The 26,459-nt window shown below is 40.2% G+C and overlaps 1 long non-coding RNA gene and 1 pseudogene across 1 annotated transcript in view; one reads left to right on the forward strand and one right to left on the reverse strand.

The window, feature by feature from the left end:
- Positions 1 to 8,420, reverse strand: part of LOC136326152 (uncharacterized) — a 60,591-nt gene extending 52,171 nt beyond the window's left edge. The window contains exon 1 of the long non-coding RNA XR_010729399.1: positions 8,226 to 8,420. This is a non-coding gene — a long non-coding RNA (uncharacterized lncRNA). The remainder of the gene's footprint in view (positions 1 to 8,225) is intronic.
- An 849-nt stretch (positions 8,421 to 9,269) lies between these two features.
- LOC136322557 (calcium uptake protein 2, mitochondrial pseudogene) lies at positions 9,270 to 10,059 on the forward strand (annotated as a pseudogene).
- The last annotated feature ends 16,400 nt before the right edge of the window (positions 10,060 to 26,459 follow it).

Here is a 26,459-nt window from a genome sequence, read left to right on the forward strand (position 1 = left end):
ATATTTGAGTTGTTCTGGCACAGGGTTTTCCATGAGGTCACAATCAAAATTTCAGCCTGGACTGCAGCCATCTGAAAGATAAAGGGATCTACATCCAAATTCATTCACATGGTCATTGGTAGGTCTCAGATTTTCATTGGTTATTGGCCAGAAACTGCAATTCTTGGTCACTTGAGCTTCTTTATAAGCTGCCTGAGTGTCTTCATGACATGAAAACTGGCTTCCCACAGAGTGCATGATTCAAGAGAGAAAGTAATCAAAGCCCAAAACCTTTAAACTGAATCTTTTAAATGCCTTGTTATTTCTTCTGCCATGTTCTATTGGTCACTTAAGGCAGCATTGGTACTGTATGAGAGGAGACTACACAAAAGCATGAATGCCAGAAGGTAAGGATTGTTGAAAGCCATTTTTGAGGTAGCTACTTCAGTATGCAGCCATATATTAATTCAAAATTAAAACAATAGTCAAGTCAACCCAGGGTCTTGGATCTTATTTTCAGTTAAGAACTGGAATGTCCACTCATATGAGGAATCTAATGAACAATGTGAACTAAGAAACAGAATAGAGGCAGAGGCGGGGTCAAAGGGACCAGAGGGAAAGGGTAAGAGAGGATGGGATCAGAGAGGGGAAAGGGATTAGTGAAATTATGTATACATAACACAGAGACAAAGAGAGCAGGACAGCAAATCCTGGAGGGAAGTGGGGAGGGCATTGGGGGGGAGGGGGCAAAAGGGGTATCAAGGGGAACACAGGGGTGGGGGGAGAGGGAGATATATTTGATGGGACACTTGAATCTATGTAAACAAAATAAATTTAAATTTAAAAAATAAATAAATAACTGGAACCGAAGCCTTGAGGTTTTTCAAAATGAAGAGGTAAAACTGAAAAACCCATATAAAGTTAGGACCATCTTATGGTTACCTTATATGATAGATTAAGGGGAAGGGGGGGTACACATTTACCAGAACTGGGAGATGACAAAGAATCTTGTCTTGCCTGAGCTCTGAGCAAAGGAAACAAAGCCTTCTCTGAGAACCAGAAAATTCAAAACCATGGGTCTCAACCTCATACTGTGTTCAAATTTATACTACCCATATGGACTTAGAACCCTAAAATCAAGAAATTGATGCCAAAATTGGTCTTGATTTTTGATATTTCTCTGTAGTTCACTCACACATACTCAGAAAAGTTAGTCCCAAAACCCAAAACATAAAGGATTCCCATATAAAAATAAAAATAACAAAATTCTGTAAAACATGAGCTCACATTAAAAAATTCAAAGTATATAAGGAAACAATTCATTATAAATAAAAATCAACATATTTTTTAAAAAGAAAAACTAGAGGCTTCCAATCATTTAAAATAACAGATTGACAAAATAAACTAGAACATAATGTGTTCACACTTAAAATTATTCAAAACATAAATAAATTGAAAGACAAATTTTATAAAATTTAATTTCCAGCAATGAAGCTCATGATCATGGAAATTAAAAACTCAATAGGGGCCCTGGCCGGTTGGCTCAGTGGTAGAGCGTCGGCCTGGCATGCAGAAGTCCCGGGTTCGATTCCGGCCAGGGCACACAGGAGAAGCGCCCATCTGCTTCTCCACCCCTCCCCCTCTCCTTCCTCTCTGTCTCTCTCTTCCCCTCCCACAGTCGAGGCTCCATTGGAGCAAAGATGGCCTCTGCCCCAGGCGCTAAAGTGGCTCTGGTCGCAAAAGAGCAACGCCGGGCAGGGGCAGAGCTTCGCCCCCTGGTGGGCGTGCCGGGTGGATCCTGGTTGGGCGCATGTGGGAGTCTGTCTGACTGTCTCTCCCCATTTCTGGCTTCAGAAAAATACGGAAAAAAAAAAAAAAAAAAACCTCAATAGGTATGAGGTTGGTTGGCAATGGGGGAAGGTCACATGAGGAACCACCCACACCCATGACTGCCAAATAACCGGCCACACCCATACCCTCCAAAAGAAACAGCTTAGGAACATTTTGAAAAAGAACAACTGTCTGTCAGCCAATGAAATTTCACCACCCACCACCACCCTACCAACCCTATAAATTGCCCCCTATCCTCCCACCCCTGGCGGGAGAAGCTGTGTGACTTCCCTGGCCCTGTCTTGCGGATCAGTGAACCTCGCCCGGGATGCGCTCTAAATAAAGTTTTTGCTGTTCCACACTTGGCGACTACATCCTTCTTTCTTCCTCAGCGGAAAATACCTTACAATAGGTATTCAGCTTTAAAGATAAAGAAAATTCTGTCACATGCTACAACATAGATAAACCTTGAGGACATTATGCTGATTGAAATAAGCCAGTCAAAAAAGAATACTGTATGATTCTACTTATAGGAGATTTCTGGAGTCATCAAAATCATGAAGCAGAAAGTAAGATAATGATTGTCAAGGGCTGGGGGAAGGAAAATAGGAAATTACTGCTGAATGCGTATAGTTTTAGTTTTTCAAAAGGAAAAAGTTCTAGAGACCTGTTATACAACAATGTGAATATAGTTAACATTACTGAGCTGTATACTTAAAAATAGTTAGGAAGGTAATCATATGTTTTTTATCACAATTTAAAATTTTAACTTTTTAAAAATTCAATAAACACTTTCACCAAGATGGAATTGATATATTTTTTGCTATTCTTCTTACTAAGTACAATAAAAAATCATGGGCATTATATGTAAAACAAACTTAAGAAGTCTCTGAAAGTTGAACAGAAGAAGGCAGACAGGTTAGGGAGCTCAGGATTCAAAGAACAACTCAGCAGTGAGTTTCCTGAATTTTGTTTTTGCATCATATTATCCCAAACTTGGAGCTGAAGAAGTCAGCAACCCCGAAAATCCAATTTGCATAGACAACTTGTACCTGGGAATCACAAACATATAAGCAAAATTTAAAAATATGATTCTAAATGAGGTCACCTGGAGAGTGAGTATAGATTGAAAAAAAAGAAAGGCAAAGGCAGACTGCTGCCTCTGGAAGAGGAAGACAAAACAAAGGAGACCGACAAGGAGTGGTGAGAGAGATGGGAGACGAGACCAGTGATGTATATGCTAGACATTATACTAGTATTGATTCAGATTATCTCACTTACCTCTCAACAACCCTATGGTTTAGACACTAATATATCCTTTTTACAGATGAAGAAATTGAAGCTTATAAGCTAAATTACTTGCTCAATTTTCCACAAGAGAAAGAGGTAGTGCAAGCTTAAAATTCAAGACTGAAAGCAAATAGCACATTTTCAATTGATACACCACAGAAAGAAGTGGGTTTCAAAGCCTAATGGGATGATAGTCTGTTTACAAGTTATAGAGCTCAGGAAACCAGAAACCATTACAATTAGAGATCTATGGACTAACTTAGGTATAAGATGATAAGGGGTTAACTGGGAGAATAAAAATAGAAGGGAGAGCAACATTAGCAAGGAAACACAGCTTTAAAACTGATTACACCTGGGTAATAAAAAACTGTTACTCAAAGATGAATCCAAAGCCTCATGTTTGGTGATTGTGATTTTTTAAAAAATAGAAACTTGGTAGTGTGGAGAAGTCAGCTTGGGAGATGAGCTTGAAAACACTCCTGTGTTCCCCCTTCATATTCACACTAAACCACAGCCACAAAACTTCTGATACCAGATGTGTGGGTTTTCCACACATCAAGCAATACCCAGACTGGGAGTCCTGATGCTGCTGATAGAAATGGGGTCCTTTTGCAAGGAAAGCATTCTGGGGACCCACATGTGGGAGGACAAGGTATAGTGGTAAGATTTATTGTAGAAGCAAAATCAAAGGACTGCCCTGGGTTCCCAGTGTTTCATCTCCATCAGTCAGTCCTATTGTCGGAAAAGCCCAACCTTGTCTACATCAATCCCAGAAGAAAGGCCAAGGTCGAGAGATTCTGTGCCATTGGTTCAGTTTATATCAAAGCTTAGTCCGGTTTAGACTTTGTTCCTGTCTGGCTAGTGTAGTCTCTATTCTCAGCTGCACTTTGGCTGGTGCTCCATTGCTGTACCCAGGTTCATACTTGAAACCTGTGCTTGAAGTCTGCCCAGCTGCTGGACCTCAGGTGGCTGCTCGGCCCACGTGGTTGCTATGGAAAGAGAACGTGCAAGCTAATGGGCATTTATAATCAAGCAGGAGAGAAAGCTTTGTTAGCTTAGATTATACAATCTCAAATTGGGAAGGAACAGGCGCTTTTTCAAACTAACCAATCAATTTCCCGATCTTTGTGGATTAGAGTTGAGTCCTCCCCTAACCAACCCATTTTCTATATATTCCAGGGTCCTATTTTCCTTATCCAATCCAATTCTTTTCCCAAGTTAGGATCTTCCCTTTATGGTCTCCACCTTAGTTCCTACTGCTCGTGCCTCATAGTGGAAAGAACCACCCCTTGCTCCACTTGGCTTCCATTGTGCATGTGCTTACCTCCCCCTGCACCATCTTGACTTTATTAGGCATCCACCCAGCAGAGGAATTTCTTCTGCTGTTTTTATTCTTCCCTTGGTAATGACCAGTAATTATCCTTTATGCCCTTTCTGGGGATTAGGTCCCAAGTGCCAAAGATGCCGAGGTTCCCTGGGGAGACTATAAACACTGCAACTTCCTAGTGAAGCAATCTTATTGTCCAATTCAAGTCATTAGTTTAGTATGCTTATTAATGTTTGATTCACTTTGCTTGCTTTCTTCATTAATATCTAGCTACCTGTGCTAACACTATAATTGAATTCAGTTCTGACACTATCTACCTGGAGTTAGCATTAGATCACACAGGGTAAGGGGTTAGTTCCAAAAATTATACCACCCCACCTCTCTTCAGATGCCAATTATAAGTCTCAGATTGTCATTTACATTTCTGGCCAATTGGCTATAAACTAAGTTTCCTATTCCTCCCTCCTTGGGTTTAATAATTTGCTAAAATACCTCACAGAACTCAGAGAAACACTTAATTTACTGATTTATCACAAAAGGATTTGATAAAAGATATAGATGGGCATCCAGTTGGGAGAGATTCATAGGATAAGGTATGAGTGAAGGGGTATGGAGCTTTCATGCCCTCAGGCTTGCCCTCCCAGTACCTACATATGTTCTGCAATCCAGAAGCTCTCCAAAACTCACACTTTGGGGGCCCTGGCAACATAGTAGGTTTGTTTATACCAGCATCATCACACAGTAAGTAGTGCATTGTTCTACAACATTAAGATGGCTAGGCCCTGGCCAGTTGGCTTAGTGGTAGAGCGTTGGCCTGGCATGCAGGAGTCCCGGGTTTGATTGCCAGCCAGGGCACACAGGAGAAGCACCCATCTGCTTCTCCACCCCTCCCCCTCTCCTTCCTCTCTGTCTCTCTCTTCCCCTCCTGCAGCCAAGGCTCCATTGGAGCAAAGTTGGCCCAGGTGCTGAGGATGGCTCCATGGCCTCTGCCTCAGGTGTTAGAATGGCTCTGGTCGCAACAGAGCAACGCCTCAGATGGGTAGAAAATTGCCCCCTGGTGGGCATGCCAGTGGATTCCAGTCGGGTGTATGCGGGAGTCTGTCTGAATGCCTCCCCATTTCCAACTTCAGAAAAAATACAAAAAAAAAAAAAAAAAAGATGGCTACAACATCACTAGACAATAATAATTTTTCAGCTCCATCAAAATCTTGTGGAACTAGCATTGGACATGTGGTTTGTCATTTACTAAAACATCATTATGTGGCACATGATTATAGTTACTATATTAATACTATTAGGTGCTCCTATAATCTCTACCATATCAAGAGAACATTAGTTACTTCTCTTGTCAAAGAGCCTGTCTCTTATAATCCAGTACCTTCTAACTTGATGCTTCATGTTTGCTATGGTTTGAGAAATACAGTTACCCTTAATTCCATATAAATTAATAGTTGATGAACTCTAAAAGATTACCCTATAAGGCTTTAGGAGAAAGGCAGAGTGGCAGCCATTTAGCATATTAGTGCTTCCTTATATACTGGGTTGATTTTTTTTTTTTTTATGGTCAAGTAATCTGAATGTCTAAAGTTTCTGAAAGTTTGGGGAAATTTCTGTAATAATTTTACTGGCAAACTTGAAACTTGCTTTAGTACTGTCAAATGACAAAACTGAAACAATTTAGTAATAAGTTTGATGTCCTTTATTCAAGGGAAAACAATATATGGATTGGAGAAGCACACTGCCTCATAAGCAGTGGAACACTCTTCCTGAGGGATTTTTGAGGCAAGAGTGAATTTTATTAAGCATTAGAAGAGGCAATGCATGATTGGCTAGAAGATGGAGGATTTCCTTATAAGGTCAGCAGGTCCTAACTTTAAGATTAAGGTAAACTAGCTAAAGCTGAATTAGAGGATTATGATGGTATATGTGAGGTTTCCTTGATAATTTCCATAAATGCAGGCTGACAGGTTTAGATTTAAGACATGGGCCAGGCCACTGGCAACCTCCAGTGTGTGAGTCCCAATATACAAATTAACTTTACTGGTGTACATTGCCATGAGAAAAATGGGAATGAAAAAGTAAACCTTTTAAGTTAAAACAACTTTTTATTTATCCAATAGCCAAAGAAAATAATTAAGGCTTATATCTTTGTGTCATTCTTATTTAAACTGGTTTTAAAATAGAGAATTTCTTATATATTTAAGCCAAAGTTCTCTAAGTCTTTTAACCTTCTAAGCTCACCCTTTTCTTTAATATTCAACTAAAACACTTCAAGCATTAGATAACGTTTCCAGCCAGGTAATATGAGGTAAAAATCCATTGAGTGCCTCAGGAACTGGAAAAGAGGTTTTTTTGGATAATGATTATCAATAACCCCTAGGAAATCAGCAAAAGCTAACTGCCAGTGTAAATGATTCTGAAAACAAGAAGCAACATCAGCTCTTGTTAAGGGAAGGATGATAGTAGATGGATCATATCCCACAAGTTGGAGAATCTGTTCTCTTCCTTTAAGAATAAGTGAAGACATGAGATCAAAATAGGGGCAGAGAGATTTTATGGTAGAATTAGGTAAGAATAGCCATTCAACTAATTTATCATGCTGAACAATAACACCTGTAGGAGAATGTGGTGAATGAAAAATCAACAATTGAAGTGGTTCTTTATCCTGAATATGATCTAATTGAGCCTGATGAATTTTTTTCTTCCACTAATTGAAGTTCCTTTTCTGCTCCTTTGGTTAAAATTCTAGGGCAATTCAGACTAGAGTCTCCATGCGAAAGAGAAAATAAAGAAGAGAGTTTATGTGTCATAATTACCACTTTTGGTAGAAGCCAACAAATATTTCCTAATAATTTCTGTAAATCATTGAAGGTTTTAATGCTATCTTTGTGTATTTGTACTTTTGGGGGTTGCATTGTAGTGTGGTCTATGATAGTGCCTAAATAAAAGACCAGGACAGTCTGTTGAATCTTTTCAGGTACTATTTTTAAGCCAACAATTTGCACCTGTTTTTCTAAAGCAAAATAGACTTTAGTTCATTCTTCTTAGTTTCCTGCTGCTACAAGAATATTGTCCATATAATGGATGATGTAGCACTGAGGGAATTGTGACTGAACAGGTTCCAGGGCTTTAGCTACAAAGTTTTGATAAATAGTAGGGCTGTTAAGCATGCCTATGGCAATACCTTCCACTGAAATCTTTTCATTGGCTCTTTAGTATTAAAGAAATGTAGAGAAAAAGCAAATTTTTCTTGATCTTCCTGTGCCAAAGGTATAGTGAAAAAACAATCTTTTAAATCAATCACTGTTAATGGCCATTTCTTAGATATTAAAAATGGATTTGGTAACCCTGGTTGTAAAGCTCCCATAGTTGAATTACTGCATTTACTGTATGTAAATCTGTCAAAAATCTCCACTTTCCCATTTTTTTCTTAATCATAAATACTGGAGAATTCCATGGGCTAAATGATTCCTCTATATGTCCTTTTTCTAATTGCTCTTAATACTAATTCTTGAAGAGCCTCCGATTTTTCTTTAGTTAATGGCCACTGTTCAATCCAAACAGGCTTATCTGTTGTATATTTTAAAGGCACTGCTTGGGGGTTAGAGAGGAAGTTTTTGTGAACAGTAGCCACTAGATAAAATGCAACAGGTACTCTATTCCTTGTCTAAAGTACAATGCTTCTCAATTACTTGTAATAATTCTAAAAGTTTCACTTCACTGGCTTTAATCCCACCAGACTTCAACAATTGTTTTAAGAGACAGATATAGGCATCCTGAGAATGCCTTTACCACTTACCTGTGATGGACTGAGCCGAGGCCTCTATTGCCCCTCAGGGTCCTGCAGTTGTTTCTTTACCTTATTTATCACTCTGGTGATCCTTCTTCCAATCGGGTTCCTGTTCGGGCGCCAATTACTGAGACCAGCTTGGCAATGGGTATGCATGACAGGAAGGCACTGCAGGACTTAAAAACACACAAAACACAACATAAAGAAAATATGGGTACAGGGGACTCCTAGCCTCTAGGACTGAGAGCCCAGATCTCTGCAACCTCCTCATATTTACTCATTTATTTAATCATCAAGCAAATTAGCAGAGTATGGGTTAAATTAGCAGAGCATAGGTACAGGTGCAGAGAAGAATGATTAACTAAAATCTTTCAGGTATGCAGGAAAAGGCTATAGGGATCAGCTGCTTCCTTTAAACAATCTTATCAGTGCTTGCCATGGTGTTCCAAAGTCTGAACATTAGGGATTGTTTCAGAGCAGCATTCTAATCTCCGGCCATTTTCCTACAGGTATCATTTTCCTAAGGTTGGGAGCCCATGATCATTCTTTCTCTTGTCTTCTCATCACTTGAAACCATGTCAACATGATAGATTTTTTTTTAAGTGCCAGGGTCCCCAGTGCTATACCAGAAGATGCTCATACACATTCACATAAGCCAATAGTTAAAACTGTAACTATTGGTTTATGTGAAATTATGCAGAAATTCTGCAAGTTTGTTGTTAAACACAGCCATTATTTAAAACTAAATTACTGTATACAAGCTTAGACTTAAATAAATTGTATTTTATAAAGTAATAAGTACTTGGTGTTCAGCTCTTGGTCTAGGGCAGAAGACTGCAGTGTGGAGTGGCTGCCTGCCAATGGGCTATGCAGGCCCTGGCCTCAGTCCCAAGGTGTCATCAGTTGCCAGTGTGTGGCTGGCAGGAGTGAGAGAAGCATGGTACCAAAGCTGTTTGAATGTGGTACCATCCAAGAGCAGCCTCATAGTCCTTGTGCAGAAAAATGGTGACTGTGGAGACATGATGGAGAAGTTGTTTCTGTAAATAGCATGTCATGCAGTTTTCTTCTCTGGAACACAAATAAGACTATTACATGACACCAGGAGACTTTCTTTTTTCAGGCTAAAGTCCTATAGCAAGTATCATTTTTTTTTTTTTTTTGCTTACAATCCTCAGTACACCCCATACTAGGTGATGTTGCTTTTTAAATGTTGAATGCAGATGATGATAAGATGGTTGAGAAAAAGAAATTTTTTAAGCTGCAGAAGATCATAAGTGAACAGGATAACTTGAAGAGGGTAACCAATAAAACAGAGTGCCAGAAACCAACCCTTCAGGTATGTTTCTTTAAAATAAATAAGAGAAAGAAAACTTGACTACAGAGAATTTTAGAGATTTATGTAACATCCAGAAACAGAAGCCCAAGAAAAGGAATTCCTTCAGTTCTTAAAGGTTTGAGTTTCGTGAGGAAAGAAGACGGCAGAGTGGGTCCTTTATTTTTCACTAACACTAAAAATAGAGACAATTCTTTGGGAAAATGTGAAAAAGCAGTTGTCAGCAGGAGAGAACATTAGTTTGAATCATTTCAGGTCATTTTGTCATTTTACAATATGGAAGACTTTGCTATTTCCATGCAGATGTTTACTTTAGCTCATTGCCCTGTCAGAGTAGCGAAGTATAAGAGAGCTATGAAAGTGGCAACAGGACAGGAGCTTTCAAACAATATTATGGACACCATATTCAAGGTCCTTAATTTGGATGGTGATGAATGTTTTAGTTATAAAGAGTTTCTTGGGATGTTAAAAAACAGGATTCATTGGGGTTTATGGGTACACAATAACTAAGTATACAATACTGAAAATGTAGAAGTCTGGAAACAAGCTAGAATGATCTGTTTTAGAAAAAGATCATGTAGAATTTTATTGCTTCAAATGTTAGAATTTGGGATTTTTTTTTAGGTATTAGTTTTGTTTTTTTTTTACAGAGACAGAGAGAGTTAGAGAGAGGGATAGATAGGGACAGACAGACAGGAACGGAGAGAGATGAGAAGCATCAATCATTAGTTTTTTGTGGCGACACCTTAGTTGTTCATTGATTGCTTTCTCATATGTGCCCTGACCGTGGGGCTACAGCAGACTGAGTAACCCCTTGCTCGAGCCAGCAACCTTGGGTCCAAGCTGGTGAGCTTTTGCTCAACCCAGATGAGCTCACGCTCAAGCTGGCGACCTTGGGGTCTCGAACCTAGGTCCTCCACATCCCAGTCCAATGCTCTATCCACTACTCCACCACCTGGTCAGGCCCAGATTTTTTTTTGAGAGAGAGAGAGAGACAGGAAGGAAGAGAGATGAGAAGCATCAACTTGTAGTTGCATCACTTTAGTTGTTCATTGATTGCTTCTCATAGGTGCCTTGATGGGGGTAGGGGGTTCTCAAGCTGAGCCAGTGACCCCCTGCTTAAGCCAGCAACCTTTGGACTCAAGCCAGCAACCTTTGGACTCAAGCCAGCAATCTTGGGATCACATTGATGATCCTGTGCTCAAGCCAGTGACCCCACACTCAAGCTGGTGAGCCTGCATTCAAGCTGGATGAACCCACACTCAGGCTGGATGAGCCCATGCTCAAGCTGGCAAACTCAGCATTTTGAACCTGGGATCTCAGTGTCCCAGGTATAGGTTCTATCCACTGTGCCACCACTGGTCAGGCGTACCAGATGTTTATCTTCTTAAGTCTTCATTGATTCCCTTTGTAATATAAAGATGCCTAGTATTTGCTTTCTGATTCAATATTTTCTTAATAACTTTAATTAACAAATTTAGTAGAAAGTAAAGAAAGTATTCTTTTACAAAAACAGATACTGTGTTCTGTCAGAGGCCTAGAATTGAAGTAATGCTTTGTATTTTGATAAAAAATTAAAAAACTAGCTATTCATTTCTTAGACACAAAATGTTCTCTGGAAAGTTCAACAGTATTTATAGAAGCAAGTAATATAATAATATCCAGGGCCTGTATCAATTCTACAAGTCCTGATATTCCTAGCAGGGCAAATTAAGTTAACATTTCAGGTTTTCTTATATGTACCTCTATCTCCTAAACTTCTTGTATATTTTATTTCAGTTAGCTGTATATTAGTTGTATTTGAAATAACATATAAATTTCAATATTTTACCTGAAAACAGAATAAAATATTTATAAAGATACAAAGAAAAAAAGCATCCATTTTCTAATTAGTTAACTATACTATTTTATATTCTTGAGACTTTTTTACATTCATTGTATGTGCATGGTGGAAACACTATATAATGGTACACATATTTATGCAAATCATTCCACAGAAATAGACAAGAGCTATTGTAAGGTCGGTGGATAATGAGGGATGGTCACGTGGGGAACTCAAACCCGCGAACTTTGGCTAGGATCGCCCACAACCAAGCGCGCCAAAAGAAGCTTCACAGGAACCCTTTGGAAAAAGCAACCATCTGCCAGCCAGTGAGATTTCACCACGTCATATTAGCTCGGCCACCCTAGGGACCCTTTAAATATCTCCCACGCGAGTCACCACTTGTGACTTCCCTGGCCTCCATCTTTCCTCGGGGCCAGGGAACCTCACTGGGCGGGATGCATGCTTTGTACTCAGTAAAGCATTTTGTTATTCCACACTTTGCGGCTCCGGCCCCCTTCCTTCCTTCCTTCTCTTCCTTACAGCTATAAATCAGGGGTTGTATGTTTTGTTTGTTTTATTCAGTTAGAGAGATTGATGTTAAACATTACCAGCACACCACATCACCTCCCCCTAGAGAAAAACTGAAACACACCTGTTACTCCATTACCCAGACCAATTTTAACTCTTTGTCAGAGTAGTTTCCTTTTTAGAACTGGCTCTGGGGCCTATATCTGAACAAGGAAGCTTACACAGGATCTTTTTTAAAACCCTATAGACTTCCACTTCTCAGATAAATTTTGTCACACCCATAAAATTTGCAACTCTTGCTGGGGGGTTTTTTAATATGCACTTATGAATTTTGACTAATTCTGATTTCTTCAATAACAACTACTGACACAACTACTCAGTACTGAAATAGCTAATGAGAAATCAGAGTGAAAGAAGAGGGCAAAGAAATTGGTCATAATTTTGGAAAAATTGAATCCCCTTTATAGGAGGGAGTTAGGAAAGTCTGAGTTGTTGAGGGGAAAATCCTAAAAATAAAGCTAACAGAAATTCTTTTGTCTGTGAGGGAGATAATAAAAGAGGAGAGCGTCCCTTTCTATGGTTTGAGTCATTTCCTATTTTAAATTCTTCCTGTTTGCTTTTGGTTTTTCTACAAATTAATTGTGAGTCTAACGTTCAAGCTTATGTTCCCTCCCAGGTCATAATTACCACAGCCCTGGTATTGGGGTAAATGTGCTGGGTGGGGACTGAAGCACTTTGATGTTGAAAGCTTTTAGAAAACATCAGATATTACTTCTAAATTTACAAATTTTCCAATTGCTGTGAGCCTATCTGATTAAACATGTACCTACAAGCTTTAGACCTAGTTCTGGTCTGAACACTCCCTCTCTTTCTCTCTCTCTCTCTCTCCTTTCCTTTCTTCCTCCTTCTCTCTTTTTATTCTTTCTAATCTGTTCCTCTTCTGTCTTCCTTTCTTTCTGGGTTTGTTTTTTTTTTAGTGTTGCTTTTAGTACTTTAACTCTATCTCATTTGGGAGTGCTGTCACAAGGAAAGGAAGTAAGAGTCTAAGTGTAAGAATTTGAGGCTCATAACTGAACTACGTCTACTCAACCAGAGGCATGAGAAAAAGGCAAATAGATAAGAGGATAAAACAAAACTGTGTTCCTTTGAAAGAAGAACAATAAAAGTGAAACTTCTTAGTCTGTTTTACTTTTTTTTTCAAATAATGTAATTACCTACATCTGAGAATAATAACAGCTTAACTTTCTGAGGCTACTTTCTTTTAGAGTGTTTATTCAAGTACCTAAAAAGAACATTGACTTTGTAGTGGGACAGACCGAAGAGTAGTCTTGGCCCCTTCTCACTAGCTGTCTAACCTTGTATAAACTGCCCAACTTCTTTAAGCCTATTTCCTCAAAGCCCATGCTCAGACGGGCCTTGAGGGCATGGCTTGCTATTACTGGCCAGTGTTACTCTGATTAGTCACTGACTGTGTTGTACCAGTTGCTAAATATTTTTAATCAATTCTAAGTAGATTAAATGTGTAAAGAAACCTTCACAAAGTCTGTTTGGACCATAATAGTAAGTATTCAATAAATTTTAGCTATCTCAATTATTTTCTTATCCACCCACCCCTCAACATCATCACCAACACAGCTCTTTTTGGAAACAGTATAAATAAATAAATAAATAAATAAATAAATAAATAAATAAATAAAGTATCACTGTTTTTTTTCACAGCTTAGATAAGGGAAAACTTAGACACAGAGGTAAATGAACTAAGAACACTGTAGTCAGAGACACCAGCAGTTGATCAAGGCTCCTCATACCTCATTTAGAGCTTTAACCACAAGGCTTCAATTCTCCCTGGTGATCAGTTAATAGTTTTAAAGTGGAAAGAACTTAAACTTTGGAGTCAGAAATATCTGGGTTCAGATTCTATTCTTGCTACATTATCTGTATGATCTTAAACAAGTACACAACCTTTCTGAACCTCAGTTACGTTTGTGTAAAATGGGACCAATATAAATAAATGTTTAAGTGGGGTAATTCATGTGTCAAAGGAGCTTAAAATGAGGTTTGTTTGTTTTAGTTTGAGCTAAGTATCAAAAAATAATAATAATAAAACAATAGATGCTGAGCTTTCCCCACATTAGAAAGCTTGATTACTTTTTCAGGAACTTATAAACAAGATGACCAAAAACTGGCTTTGTGCCCCTTGATACATCAGCTACAAACTATATCAGAGGATGAAGTTGAAGAAAAGGGAAAGAACAAAATTTCCTGGAAATTGCTGTGAGAATGCTGTGTTGTATGCAGCATGGAGCTGGAAGTGGGGGTTTCTCCCTCACCTGAAGCCAATGGGACAGGCTACAAGAAAACCCTCAGTGTCAGATCATTCAGAGTTATAGGGGTTCACTGGAGTTTGAGGTATGTAAGAACTGTGAAGAGAGGCTGTGAATAGATGAACCTGAGGCCACAGAGCAGAGAAATAAAAGAATACTGACCATCCATAGTTGGAGGAACAGAAATGTAGGACGGTTTCCCCAACCAATATTAAAGAGAAAACTGTTGTGGCAGAATGGAACGCAGAAAGCCAACCGACACTCGGAGAGTTGGAGAACTGATTTATTACACCGGCAGGCTCAGAGGAGTTGGTTCTCTGAAGTCTGAGCCCCGAATGGCAGGGTCTTTGGAATTTTAAGGTCACATGGTTGGGCAGGGTTACAAGGTATGCAAAATGCAGAAGTAGGTTTACAGAAGCTAAAAAGGCGGAATTAGGACAAAAAGCAGTAATATCCATATTAAGGTAAAGCATTTTGCTTTTCATCATGGAGTCATAACCATATCAAAACCACAGGCTGAAAATGGTATCAGTTTTGCTCAAAGACCATAATACCAAACCTAGATCTAATGCTTAATCTAATTGAAATTTCAGCCTCTCCAGAAACACATTGTAATCAACCAGTCTGGAATTTTCTGGTCAATACCAATGAAGTAATCTGTCACATGGGCCCTTTTCATTAACCCATAGAAAGAAGAGGTAGTCTCCATGATAAAAACCCTTCCCATTCTCCACCCCTAAAGAAAAGATGCCTAGGCCCCAAAATAATCCTTTCCTTTCTTTTGTTAATAGCTCCCTTGCCCTGCCTTTTTCTTCTAAAAGCCTTTCATTTTGTACAACCCTTCAGAAAGCCTTTACAGTTGCTGGATGAGATGCTGCCCAATTAATGAATCACTTAATAAAGCCAATTAGATCTCCAAATTTACTTGGTTGAATTTTGTTACTTAACATAGATATACGCTGTCCAAGATGGTGTGGGGGAAAAGAAGAAAAGAAAGAAAGAAAGAAAATGTTTTTTGGGGTGGGGGAGATAAGATGGCCACAGAGTAGGTGGACGTTCCAACTTCCACATCCCAGAACCAAAGTGGATTACAACTTAATTTTGAGAGCAGTCATCTTGAAATACCAACTTTGGACTAAACCAGTGATGGGCAATCTTTTTAGCTTGGTGTGTCAAAATTCGCCAAAAAACCAAGCATAACTCAGGTGGTGTGTCACTTCAAGAAAAACGGCCTAACCGAAAGTCCTGGAACTAGACGCTCTGTGCTGGAGTTCTGCTGTTTTGGCCTACACACCTCCGGCACAGAGTGTCTACTACAGCAAATGTTTTATACTCGGCTACTGCACCTGGCTGTGAAGGAGCCAAAGATGAATCGTCCTTCTCGGAATGCGGCCCCAAACTTCTCTGGTATGCGACTGCATGCGGCCGCATGTCATCAAAAATGGCTACGTGTGTCAGTGCTGACACGCATGTCATAGGTTCTCCATCACCAGACTAAACTAAGAGGATTCTACAGCCAAGGACCACCAAAGAACCCACACTGAGACTGGTAGGAAAGGCACAACGCGGAAAGGGCTGCCCTGCTCCTGGGAGTGAGCAGCAGCCCAGAGGGACTCTCGCGATGGGGAGGATTGTTCAGCGAGTTGTGGGTTGTGGGTCCTCAGCCCCAGAACTGGAGTCCCAGCCTAGAGCCCTGGAGCCTAGAAGGGGCAAACCGACTGTATTTGGCTGAGAAAGGAGCCTAGATACTGTTTGAGAGGAGACAGAACTCTCAGACCCAAGCTTCGTATTAAAGAGATCACATGGAAAACCTCTCTCACAGCCACCTGCCCAGGGCTCTGGTAGTGGGGAGCATTAGGAGGACTGGAGTTGCCAGGGCAAGGTGTGGCCTCAGAGTCACAGGTGGAGACATTTTGATAGATGGACACCAAAACCCCTGGGCTGAATCACTCCCCAAATCTAGTGAACATTTTTCCACAGAGCAGCAACACCAGCAAAGGGAAGAAATTACCCCGCCCACCAAGGCTCTCCTGCTCCAGTCAGCGCAAAGAGGTGCTTAAAGGCACGTAGCACGTTAGGGACACAGGTAGTGAGTGCAACAGTCTGAGCTACACCACCGCCCACGCTGCTGAGTGCTTGCAGGAAGCGGGCAGGGGGCATATCTGCGGAGCCAGGATGGCACCAGCAAGCAAATGCGGGCCCACCCGCAAAGGCAGAAGCCAAGGTGGCCACTGCAGAGGTCTGAAGTAAGCATGCGAGACTGCCCTGGGTGCAAACTCAGGCTACTGTGGGGGCAGCACAGGCGGGCTGGCCCGTGGAGATGGGGGAAGCCGCAGCAGCTGCAAAGGTCGGAGCGAGCCAGCAAATCCACCCATGCCTGAGCCCAGGAGACTGTGAAGGAGGCACAAGCAGGGGCGCATGCGAGCCAGCCCCTGGAGTTGGGAGCCCCCAGCCACTGAAGAGGTCCGAGCTCGAACGCAATCCCGCCCTACCTTGGAGGTGGAGAGGGCCCAGAGGACAGCAGAGGAGGTCCAAGCAACTGCGCACAGGCTGGCTCGTGAAGGCAGAGGCCACTGCAACTGATGTAGAGGTCCGAGCTCGCACGCAATCACGCTTGCGGCGTGGACCCGCCAGGGCACAACGGAAAAGGTTTGAGCAGCTGTGCGCAGCCCACCCATGAAGGCAGAAGCCAAGGAGACAGCTGCGCTGGTCTGGACTCCTGTGCAATGTCGCCTGCGGTGTGGGCCCACCCCTGGCAGCGGCTGAAGCCCAGGCAGCAGAAGAAGCAGTTCAAACGGGTGTGTGCAAGCTGCCGGTGGTGGCGAAAGCCGCAACAAGCCCCTGCGGAGGTCCAAGCTCGCACTCAATCTAGTGCACAGTGTGAGCCCACTCTTTGGCGGTGGCTAGGGCCTGGGCAACCTCGGGATCACTCCGAGCAGGTGCACATGGGTACACCTGGGGCCATGGAAGCTGTGGTGGCCATGCAGGCGGGCAGGCCCTGGCAGCACCCAAACCCAAAAGCTCAAAGCGGCAACAGCTGCAGCGGGTCCAGTGGACAGACCACACATTGGGAGCACAAAGGCCACACCCACTGATCCCCAGAGACCACACCCTTCTGAGTGCTGAAAAGAAAGAAAAAGCAAAATAAAATAAAATAAATAAAAAGTCTGGATAGAAAAATATCTGAGGCTAAGGGGCAAGCCACATCCAATACCGTACCTAATCACTGAATTACACTACTGAGCCCAACAACTAGCCAGCAATAAGAGGCAGTAGAAAGCAGATCTCGGGGAAACTTGAACTTTCAAAGGAACTTCCCCCAGGCCAAGAGTAGATAAAAGTTAGCCTAAGAATACAGCTGATATTTACAGCAGCACCTGGGCCTAGCAGAGGCAGCCATAAGATCTGGATTGCCTGTAGCTCCAAAAGGGTTGATAAGAGCCAGTCATAGGCAGTGACCCCCACCAATCTGTGCCAGGCTCTGGCGAGGGAGGTCCAAAGCAGGTACATCCAGCAGTCAGATACAAAGAGCATCAGTTCAGTACCTAAAAACCCTTGTTAGAGTGGTAGCTTAAGGACGAGCTCCTCACACCTGACCCACCTAAGACATAGAAAACGCTGACACAAATAACAAAAAGAATAGTGATAGCAAGTAAGTAGCCCACAGCTACTTACAAGAGATGATGCCAACCCGAAAAGACCTAGAAACAACACAACTGAAAATTAGAGGCAGACAATACGAATCCTAGACTCAACTAGCCACACAAACAACACACCCAGAGGAAGAGTGTATACACAGACAAAATGGGAAGAACAAGAAATACAATCCAAATGAATCAACAAGAGAAATCCCCAGAAAAAGAAGTGAGTGAGGTGGAAATAACCAAATTACCAGATGCAGAGTTTAAAATAATGATTGCTAGGATGCTCAAAGATCTTAGAGCAACAATGGATGGACATAATGAACACCTAAATAAAGAGATAACAAGCATCAAAAAGGACACTGAAATCATAAAAAAGAACCAGACAGAAATGACAAACAAAATATCAGAAATGAAGACTACACTAGAAGAAATTAAAAATAGGCTCAATGGCCTGACCTGTGGTGGCACAATGGGATAAAGCATCAACCTGGAATGCTGAGGTTGCCAGTTTGAAACCTAAGATTGCCTGGTCAAGGCACATATATATGGAAGTTGATGCTTCCTGCTCCTCCCTCTTCTCTCTCCCTCTCTCTCTCTCTCTCTCTCTCTCTCTCTCTCTCTCTCACTCCTCTCTAGAAATAGATAAATTCTTTAAAAAAAATAGGTTCAATGAAGCAGAAGATCAAATCAGCAACTTAGAGGATAAGATAAATGAGAGCACGAAAGCAGAATAGCAAAAAGAAAATAGAATAAAAAATTCTGAGGAAACTCTGAGAGCTCTGTGACAATAATGAAGAGAAACAATATCCGTATAATAGGGGTTCCTTAAGGAGAAAAGAAAGAACAAGGGATAGAGAACCTGACTGAAGAAATTATAGCTGAAAATTTCCCTAAATTGATGCAGAAAAGAGTTACACAGGTTCAAGAAGCAGAGAGTAACCCATTAAAAAAGAACCCAGGCCTCCCGAGAGTAATGGCGGAGTAGGAAGCGATACCGATAAATCTCCCCCAAAACTCAACAAGATCTTCAACCAGAAACAGAAAAACCTATACTTGGAGCTTCCAGATTCTTCGCAATACACCCAAAGGTATGATTGAGTGAAAAATTGGCTAAATATATAACCAAACCCCGAAGGAAATAGGGAGTAAGAAATGCTCCTCCTTCCTCACTAACCTAAACAGGGCGGCTTTCTCTGGTAACTGTGAATATAGAAACTGAGGCGGGCAAAGGGGGTGAATAGATCCAGGCCCCCGCAGCAAAAACGGCCGAACCAGGCTGTGGCTCAGAGATCCAAGCCGAGGAAAATCTGATCCTGTGGCAACCCGGGCAATACAAGCTAACACTCGCGCCAAACCCAAACAAAGAAAGACAAGCGGAGCGACCATTTTACCCGGTCTCCTGGTCGGTGCGCAGTTAGTGGAAGAGAGATTTCTTCCTAAGCCGCGGAAGTGGGTGCCCGTGTTGCCCCACGGAGAGGCAGGGTCAGAGGCCTTTCTGTGGGCTGAGGGCAGAGTCTCTGGGCAGCCCCAGCGCCCTGGGAAAGCCACGCACGGGAGGGAGTGAGAACTAATCCCAACGGTGGAGATTTTCCGTGCTGGAGGCTGTTTCACTCAGAGGGAACCACGGCCGGCCTCATATCCTGGTTTGCGCGCACAGATAAGGAGTGAGCGATTCCTCCGAGTGCCTCGGCAGTGCGCGCCCGTGTTATCACAGAGAGGGGCAGAGTCAGGGGCCTTTGTGTGGGCAAAAGCGGAATCTCGGGCCACCCCAGCGCCTTGCAAAAGCCGCACATGGGGACGGAGCGAGACTCAATTCCAACGCTGCAACTTTTCCCTGCGGTTGGGGGTTTCACTCAGAGCGTGAGACTGCTGGCCGGATATCCTGGTTGCAGACAGTGAGTGAGAGTTTCCTCCAAGCGCCCCGGAAGTGGGCGCCCGCTTGTGTTACCGGATAGAGTGGCAGAGCCAGAGGTCTTCGAGTGGGCGGAAAGCCCGCCTGATTATGCTAGCAGCTCTGACTGACTGAGCCTTACCCAGAGCCCTGTGCTGAGTGGAAATAGAGTGAGGAGTTGCCAGCAATTTGAGCCTCTTACTATCCAGGCAGAGGCAGCAGCAACCCCATACCTGGACTATCAGGCTACTAATTGAGGAAGGAAAGACTAGGAGAAAGGCTCCAGGAACACGGACTCTCTCACTGTCCGAGCCTATAAATGCTAATGAGCCTCGACTCCCAACGAGAATAAAGCACAATACATGACATTGCCATAGAGACTTATCAACTGCAAACCTCTACCTGAGCGTGCCAAAGGGGCAGAACCCGGGGTACAGAGTCACCGACCAGGAAGAGGGAGAGAAAAGAAAAAGCAAGAAGATAACCTCTCAAAATCAAGAATAATCTGCAGACTTTATAACCTATCCCATTTTATTATATTTGTTCGTTTGTTTCTCTTATCTTCATTCTTGAGACTTTTTTTTCCTCCTCCAATTTGGCCGATTAACTCTCTGCCAGTCTTACTCTCTCCTCTCCTTGAACTACACTACCCATAAGTGTTACATCTCCCATTATCATTTCTCTTCTCTTCCTTTCTCTCTATGAGGGTTGCACTCCAAAACCCTTAACTCTCTCTCTCTCTCTCCTTTCTTTTTTCTTCTTTTAGTGGTTCCCTCTTTTTTTCTCTCTCTCTCTTTCTTTTCTCCCTCTATATTAGTTTCTTCCTTTCTCCTTTACATCTCCTCTCATTCAAACCTCAATAACAAACAAATTATCTTATCTGGGACTCAAACCTATGTTTGTGGCATTTTGGGGGGTTTTTACTTCACCTTTTTAACTCACTAGCAGTGCTCCCATCCCTGGCTCTCCATATTATCTAGTTCTTGTTCCACTAAATACAATAGTAAGTTTTTAATTTGTCCCGCCATTTTTCCATTTTCCTCTTATTCCTCTCATCATAACTCTTAGAAAACCAACACCTAAAAGCAAATCATTTTATTCTTGACCCAAATTTTTTCCTTATTTGCTTTTTGTGGGTCCATACGCTCTTTTTTTTTTCTTTTTTCTTTTTTTTTTTTTTCCTTTTTTTTTTTTTTTTTTTTTTTCTTTCTCTCTTTTTTGCCCCTTTATTACTTTTCCCCAATTCAGGCCCTCCATCACAGGCATTGTTTGTTATAACTCACAGTCCACCACAAGATTTTCTCAAGAAAGAGGGGAGAGGAGAGGAGAGGAAAAAAAGAGGGGGGGAATAATTTCCTTTTTTAAAAATTTTTATTTTATTTTATTTTTCTTTATTTCATTATTAATTTTTTTTTAAAAAAAACAACTCTTTTCGATTTGTTATTTTTTTATTTTTTTTAACTTTTTATTCTTTATTAAATCTCAATAATACTATCAACAAAACCACCCTCAGATGCCATTAAGGAAGAGAAAATCGAATATCATGGATACAAAAGAAAGAGAGGTAACACAGCTAGATGAGGAAAAATCTATGGAGAAAAAATTTAATATATTGGAAACCTTGGAGCTAAATGACAGAGAATTCAAGATAGAAATCCTAAAAATCCTCCGAGATATACAAGAAAACACAGAAAGGCAATATAGGGAAATCAGAAAACAACTCCATGAACACAAAGAATATATGTCCAAGGAAATTGAAACTATAAAAACAAATCAAACAGAGATGAAAAACTCAATTCACAAGCTGAAAAACGAAGTAACAAGCTTAGCTAATAGAACAGGTCAGATAGAAGAGAGGATTAGTGAAATAGAAGACAAGCAACTTGAGGCACAACAGAGAGAAGAAGAAAGAGACTCAAAAATTAAAAAAAATGAGATAGCCCTACAAGAATTATCTGACTCCATCAAAAAGAATAACATAAGAATAATAGGTATATCAGAGGGAGAAGAGAGAGAAAATGGAATGGAGAACATACTTAAACAAATAATTGATGAGAACTTCCCAAGCCTGTGGAAAGAACTAAAGCCTCAAGTTCAAGAAGCAAACAGAACTCCAAGTTTTCTTAACCCCAACAAACCTACTCCAAGGCATATCATAATGAAATTGACACAAACCAACAGCAAAGAAAAAATTCTCAAGGCAGCCAGGGAAAAGAAGAATACAACATATAAAGGAAGGCCCATTAGATTATCATTAGATTTCTCAGCAGAAACTCTACAAGCTAGAAGAGAGTGGACCCCAATATTTAAAGTCCTGAAAGAGAGGAACTTTCAGCCACGAATACTATACCCATCAAAGCTATCCTTCAAATACGAAGGAGAAATAAAAACATTCACAGATACAGAAAAGATGAGGGAATTTATCATCAGAAAACCCCCACTCCAGGAATTACTAAAGGGGGTTCTCCAATCAGATACAAAGAACAAAAAAAAAACAGAGCCACAAGTAAAAGCTCCAAGAAGAACACAATAAAACCAAATTTAAACTGTGACAACAACAAAAAGAAAGAGGGGGAGAAGACGGAGATTAACAGTAGCAAAGGACGATGGAGTGCAAAAGTACTCACAAAATAGTTCACTACAATGAACAGGGTAGGGACCCTTTTCATTACTCAAAGGTAACCACCATTGAAAAAACCACCACAGAAGCACATGAGATAAAAAAGATAGCAACAGAGGAAAGATGTATGGAATACAACCAAATAAAAACAAAAGATAGAAAAACGAAAGAGAAGGATCAAACAAGACACAAAACTAACAGAAAGCAAGATATAAAATGGCAATAGGGAACTCACAAGTATCAATAATTACACTAAATGTAAATGGATTAAACTCACCAATAAAAAGGCACAGAGTAGCAGAATGGATTAAAAAAGAAAATCCAACTGTATGCTGCCTACAGGAAACTCATCTAAGTAACAAGGATAAAAACAAATTCAAAGTGAAAGGCTGGAAAACAATACTCCAAGCAAATAACATCCAAAAAAAAGCAGGTGTAGCAATACTCATATCGGATAATGCTGACTACAAGACAGGAAAAGTACTCAGAGACAAAAATGGCCATTTCATAATGGCTAAGGGGACACTGAATCAAGAAGACATAACAATTCTTAATATATATGCACCAAACCAAGGAGCACCAAAATATATAAGACAGCTACTTATTGATCTTAAAACAAAAACTGACAAAAATACAATCATACTTGGAGACCTCAATACACCGCTGACGGCTCTAGATCGGTCATCCAAACAGAGAATCAACAAAGACATAGTGGCCTTAAACAAAACACTAGAGCACCTGGATATGATAGACATCTACAGGACATTTCATCCCAAAGTGACTGAGTATACATTTTTCTCCAGTGTACATGGATCATTCTCAAGAATTGACCATATGTTGGGCCACAAAAACAATATCAGCAAATTCAGAAAAATTGAAGTTGTACCAAGCATATTTTCTGATCATAAAGCCTTGAAACTAGAATTCAACTGCAAAAAAGAGGAAAAAAATCCCACAAAAATGTGGAAACTAAACAACATACTTTTAAAAAATGAATGGGTCAAAGAAGAAATAAGTGCAGAGATCAAAAGATATATACAGACTAATGAAAATGACAATACGACATATCAGAATCTATGGGATGCAGCAAAAGCAGTGATAAGAGGGAAGTTCATATCGCTTCAGGCTTATATGAACAAACAAGAGAGAGCCCAAGTGAACCACTTAACTTTAAGGAACTAGAAAAAGAAGAAGAAAGACAACCCAAAACCAGCCGAAGAAAGGAAATAATAAAAATCAGAGCAGAAATAAATGAATTAGAGAACAGAAAAACTATAGAAAAAATTAATAGAACAAGGAGCTGGTTCTTTGAAAAGATCAACAAAATTGACAAACCCTTGGCAAGACTTACCAAGGAAAAAAGAGAAAGAACTCATATAAACAAAATACAAAATGAAAGAGGAGAAATCACCACGGACACCGTAGATATACAAAGAATTATTGTAGAATACTATGAAAAACTTTATGCCACTAAATTCAACAACCTAGAAGAAATGGATAAATTCCTAGAACAATACAACCTTCCTAGACTGAGTCAAGAAGAAGCAGAAAGCCTAAACAGACCTATCAGTAGAGAAGAAATAGAAAAAACCATTAAAAACCTCCCCAAAAATAAAAGTCCAGGCCCTGACGGCTATACCAGCGAATTTTATCAAACATTCAAAGAAGACTTGGTTCCTATTCTACTCAAAGTCTTACAAAAAATTGAAGAAGAAGCAATACTTCCAAACACATTTTATGAGGCCAACATAACCCTCATACCAAAACCAGGCAAGGATGGCACAAAAAAAGAAAACTACAGACCAATATCTCTAATGAATACAGATGCTAAAATACTAAACAAAATACTAGCAAATCGAATACAACAACATATTAAAAAAATAATACATCATGATCAAGTGGGATTCATTCCAGAATCTCAAGGATGGTTCAACATACGTAAAACGGTTAATGTAATACACCATATCAACAAAACAAAGAACAAAAACCACATGATCTTATCAATAGACGCAGAAAAGGCTTTCGATAAAATACAACACAATTTTATGTTTAAGACTCTCAACAAAATGGGTATAGAAGGAAAATATCTCAACATGATAAAGGCCATATATGATAAACCATCAGCTAACATCATATTAAATGGCACTAAACTGAAGGCTTTCCCCCTTAAATCAGGAACAAGACAGGGTTGTCCACTCTCTCCACTCTTATTTAATGTGGTACTAGAGGTTCTAGCCAGAGCAATCAGACAAGACAAAGAAATAAAAGGCATCCATATCGGAAAAGAAGACGTAAAGGTATCACTTTTTGCAGATGATATGATCCTATACATCGAAAACCCCAAAGAATCCACAAAAAGACTACTAGAAACAATAAGCCAATACAGTAAGGTCGCAGGATACAAAATTAACATACAGAAGTCAATAGCCTTTCTATATGCCAACAATGAAACAACTGAGAAGGAACTCAAAAGAATAATCCCCTTCACGATTGCAACAAAAAAAATAAAATACTTAGGAATAAACATAACAAAGAATGTAAAGGACTTATATAATGAAAACTATAAACCATTGTTAAGGGAAATCGAAAAAGATATAATGAGATGGAAGAATATACCTTGTTCTTGGCTAGGAAGAATAAATATAATCAAGATGGCTATATTACCCAAAGCAATATACAAATTTAATGCAATTCCCATCAAAATTCCAATGACATTTTTTAAAGAAATAGAGCAAAAAATCATCAGATTTATATGGAACTATAAAAAACCCCGAATAGCCAAAGCAATCCTAAAGAAAAAGAATGAAGCTGGGGGCATAACAATACCTGACTTCAAACTCTATTATAGGGCCACGACAATCAAAACAGCATGGTATTGGCAGAAAAATAGACACTCAGACCAATGGAACAGAATAGAAAGTCCAGAAATAAAACCACATATATATAGTCAAATAATTTTTGATAAAGGGGCCAACAACACACAATGGAGAAAAGAAAGCCTCTTCAATAAATGGTGCTGGGAAAACTGGAAAGCCACATGCAAAAGAATGAAACTGGACTACAGTCTCTCCCCCTGTACAAAAATTAACTCAAAATGGATCAAAGATCTAAACATAAGACCTGAAACAATTAAGTACATAGAAGAAGACATAGGTACTCAACTCATGGACCTGGGTTTTAAAGAGCATTTTATGAATTTGACTCCAATGGCAAGAGAAGTGAAGGCAAAAATTAATGAATGGGACTACATCAGACTAAGAAGTTTTTACTCAGCAAGGGAAACTGATAACAAAATAAACAGAAAGCCAACTAAATGGGAAATGATATTTTCAAACAACAGCTCAGATAAGGGCCTAATATCCAAAATATACAAAGAACTCATAAAACTCAACAACAAACAAACAAACAATCCAATAAAAAAATGGGAAGAGGATATGAATAGACACTTCTCACAGGAAGAAATACAAATGGCCAACAGATATATGAAAAGATGCTCATCTTCTTTAGCTATTAGAGAAATGCAAATCAAAACGGCAATGAGATACCACCTCACACCTGTTCGATTAGCTGTTATTAGCAAGTCAGGTAATAGCAAATGTTGGAGAGGCTGTGGAGAAAAAGGAACCCTCATACACTGTTGGTGGGAATGTAAAGTAGTACAACCATTATGGAAGAAAGTATGGTGGTTCCTCAAAAAACTGAAAATAGAACTACCTTATGACCCAGCAATCCCTCTACTGGGTATATATCCCAAAAACTCAGAAACATTGATACGTAAAGACACATGCAGCCCCATGTTTATTGCAGCATTGTTCACAGTGGCCAGGACATGGAAACAACCAAAAAGCCCATCAATAGATGACTGGATAAAGAAGATGTGGCACATATACACTATGGAATACTACTCAGCCATAAGAAATGATGACTTCGGAACATTTACAGCAAAATGGTGGGATCTTGATAACATGATACGAAGTGAAATAAGTAAATCAGAAAAAAACAGGAACTGTATTATTCCATACGTAGGTGGGACATAATAGTGAAACTAAGAGACATTGATAAGAGTGTGGTGGTTACG

The sequence above is a fragment of the Saccopteryx bilineata genome, chromosome 2 (genome assembly GCF_036850765.1).
Source record: "Saccopteryx bilineata isolate mSacBil1 chromosome 2, mSacBil1_pri_phased_curated, whole genome shotgun sequence".
Lineage (NCBI taxonomy): Eukaryota > Metazoa > Chordata > Mammalia > Chiroptera > Emballonuridae > Saccopteryx > Saccopteryx bilineata.